This window comes from Lithobates pipiens, unplaced genomic scaffold, assembly GCF_037356315.1.
Source record: "Lithobates pipiens isolate NorthernLeopardFrog02 unplaced genomic scaffold, aLitPip1_a1.2 Scaffold_3, whole genome shotgun sequence".
NCBI classification, from domain to species: Eukaryota; Metazoa; Chordata; class Amphibia; order Anura; family Ranidae; genus Lithobates; species Lithobates pipiens.
The window spans coordinates 195,073,001-195,076,063 of record NW_027507790.1 but is presented as its reverse complement, the minus strand read 5'-3'; the positions used below and the strand labels follow the sequence as shown (position 1 = coordinate 195,076,063).

The window sequence follows — 3,063 nt, the reverse complement described above, 5'->3', positions numbered from 1 at the left end:
CGGCGGGGACAAGATTTCTCTCATCTCATATCTGCCACATGGACGGGAGGGGGCGCTGTGTAACTCATTACTAAACCATAGACTCGTTCAGGTTTAGTGCTGGAAGGGAGGATAGAGGCGCTGTCTTCCCGTGCGATGAGAGAAAAGGAGAGCTTGTCAGTGCTGGTTACCCGGTAATTGAGGTGACCCGGAGCGGGTCTCAGTGAAGTCACAACCTCTGATCTGCATACTTGTGATGTCATTGGATCAGCCAGCATTGTAGATCAGACAGGTGTGTGGATGGGGGAATCGGTTTATATCTCCCCTTTGTGGCCAGACTAGAAGTGTTTCTAAAGTCACCTATATTTAAAGAGGAAGTAAACCCTTCCAAACAACTTGGACCTATAGGTAAGCCTAGATTAAGGCTTACCTGTAGGTCCAAGCAATATCTCCTAAACCTATATGGTTTAGGAGATATTTGCCCGAAAATGGGCACCGCTGTCTACGGCGCATGCGCCGTAGACAGCGGCGCGCATGCGCACTAAATGCGGCAAATCCAAGAATGGATTTGCCAAATTTGTCGACTCCCGTGCGCATGCGCGGGAGTGACGTCATCGTGGCTTCGCCGTATGACAGCGGCGGAGCTGCGAGGCGCGACTCCCGTGCGCATGCGCGGGAGTGACGTCATCGCGGTTGCGCCGCTGTGATTCGTCGGAGCTGCGAGACGCCACAAGCAACATGGATGCGGCGGACTACAGGGGACAGCGGCGACTTCGCTGGCTCCTGTGTCAGGTAAGTGACACATAATGAGCTACTATGCAATGCATAGTAGTCCATTATGCTTTACCTTTGCAGGGAAAAAAAGAGGAAGTAAACCCATCAGGGTTTACTTCCTCTTTAACCACTTCAGCCCCGGACCATTTCGCTGGCCAAAGACCAGACCGCTTTTTGCAATTCGGCACTGCGTCGCTTTGACAATTGCGCAGTCGTGCAGCGTGGCTCCCAAACAAAATTGACGTCCTTTTTTCCCACAAATAGAGCTTTCTTTTGGTGGTATTTGATCACCTCTGCGGTTTTTATTTTTTGCGCTATAAACAAAAATAGAGCGACAATTTTGAAAAAAACACATTATTTTTTACTTTTTGTTATAATAAATATCCCCCAAAAATATATAAAAAAACTTTTTTTCCCTCAGTTTAGGCCGATATGTATTCTTCTACATATTTTTGGTGAAAAAATCGCAATAAGCGATTATTGATTGGTTTGCGCAAAAGTTATAGCGTTTACAAAATGGGATAGTTTTATGGCATTTTTATTAATATTTTTTTTTTTTTTACTAGTAATGGCGGCGATCAGCGATTTTTATTGTGACTGCGACATTATGGCGGACACATCAGACATTTTTGACACATTTTTGGGACCAGTGTCATTTATACAGCAATCACTGCTATACAAATGCACTGATTCCTGTGTAAATGACACTGGCAGTGAAGGGGTTAACCAGTGGGTGTCAGTGTAGGGGTTAAGTGTTCCTAGGGGTGTGTTACTAACTGTGGGGTGCTGGGCTTTCATTTAGTGAACACTGATCTCTGCTACAATCACATGGAGCAGAGATCAGCGTCACTTGTTGCTAGGTAGAATGGGGAGATGCTGTTTACAACGGCATCTCTCCATTCAGCCGCCCCATGAGACGATCGCGTCCGCGGGACCCACAACCGGACTCACGGGGGTCCCAACCAGCACGCCAGCACACTACCGGCGGCGCACTCGCGATGGCAGGGCGGCATTAAAGATTGGACGTACCTGTACGCCAATATGCTTGCCCATGCCATTCTGCCGACGTACATCGGCGTGCGCTGGTCGGGAAGTGTGTATATGAACCACTTCAATACCAGGCGTCCCTCCTGCCCAGGACGATTCTCAGCTTTCAGCACTGTCACATTTCCAATGACAATTTTGCGGTCATAGAACATTGTACACATATTACATTGTTATCATTTATTTTTATTTTTATATAAACATGTTATACCTACCTGGTATTGCACAGAGCAGCCCCAAACTGCCTCTGTTTAGGGTTCTCTACTGGCGCTCTTGGCTCCTCCTCTTCATTGTGTGCCCCCCATAGCAACCCTCTTGCTATGGGGGTCACACCTGCGGGCTCACTTCTAAGCCAGACTGTGTACATCTATTGACACACACAGTGTAGCTCCACCCTGCCCCCTGCTGACAGTATTTCAGTGACAGCAGCAGGAGCCAATGGCTCCCACTATTACCACCATGTCCTGTGAGGAGAAAGGAGAGTCAGACAGCCACAGAGCTGGATCAAAATAGGACTCAGGTAGGTATTTATGGGGGGGGGGGCATTTTCAGCTTAAAGTAGAACTGTAGGCAAAAAAGTTTTCTTCTTTTTGGATAGAGTAAGGGAGGGTTATAACCCCTATCGGATTGTTTTCACCATCTGTGTCCCAGTGGCAGCTGTCGTTTTTATTTTGGGGGGGGGGGGGGCGGCGGCAAACAATCACCCCCCCCAGCAGCAACCTCCCCCACAGCATGGTGCAGCGGCTCGGCTCCGAGATTCCTCTCCTTCATGGTGGCTTCCAGCTCCTACCTTCCTCCTCCTAGGTATCCAATAGGATCGCCTGTCCTTACAGCTGGCTTCTTGGCCTTTTGGCTAAGATCAAGTGTAGTATCTGTTCTTGTCAGTTGTGCTAACCATCCCTGGTCCACGGCAGTGGGTTAGGGATGGCGGTGGCTATGCAAAACCTCTTGGAATAATGGCAACCTGGACAGTTTGTATAAGGGCGGACCGAAAGCATACTGCTCGACGTAACTGGGGGACATTACTAAGCCACCTTTAGAGAAAGCTGAAAGGGAAGCCTCCTGATGGGGATGGAGAACCACTGGGTCTGGTCAAAGGGTCGGGTCTTTGGCCTTCTGGCCTAGATTTGTGTGGTTTCTGTCCTTTTCAGTCTTTTGGGAAGGAAAGCCTACCCTTTTCGGTGTTATTGAAGGGAATTGGGTGGTACTTTCCGAATGTAATTAGGTGGGAGCAATGGGAGCGATGGTGGAGCTCAGCGACCAGGG

General features: G+C 48.8%; 1 pseudogene; it reads left to right on the top strand.

Moving 5' to 3' along the window:
• Nucleotides 1-2,630: 2,630 nt before the first annotated feature.
• Nucleotides 2,631-2,747, top strand: LOC143941758 (U2 spliceosomal RNA; annotated as a pseudogene).
• Nucleotides 2,748-3,063: the final 316 nt, after the last annotated feature.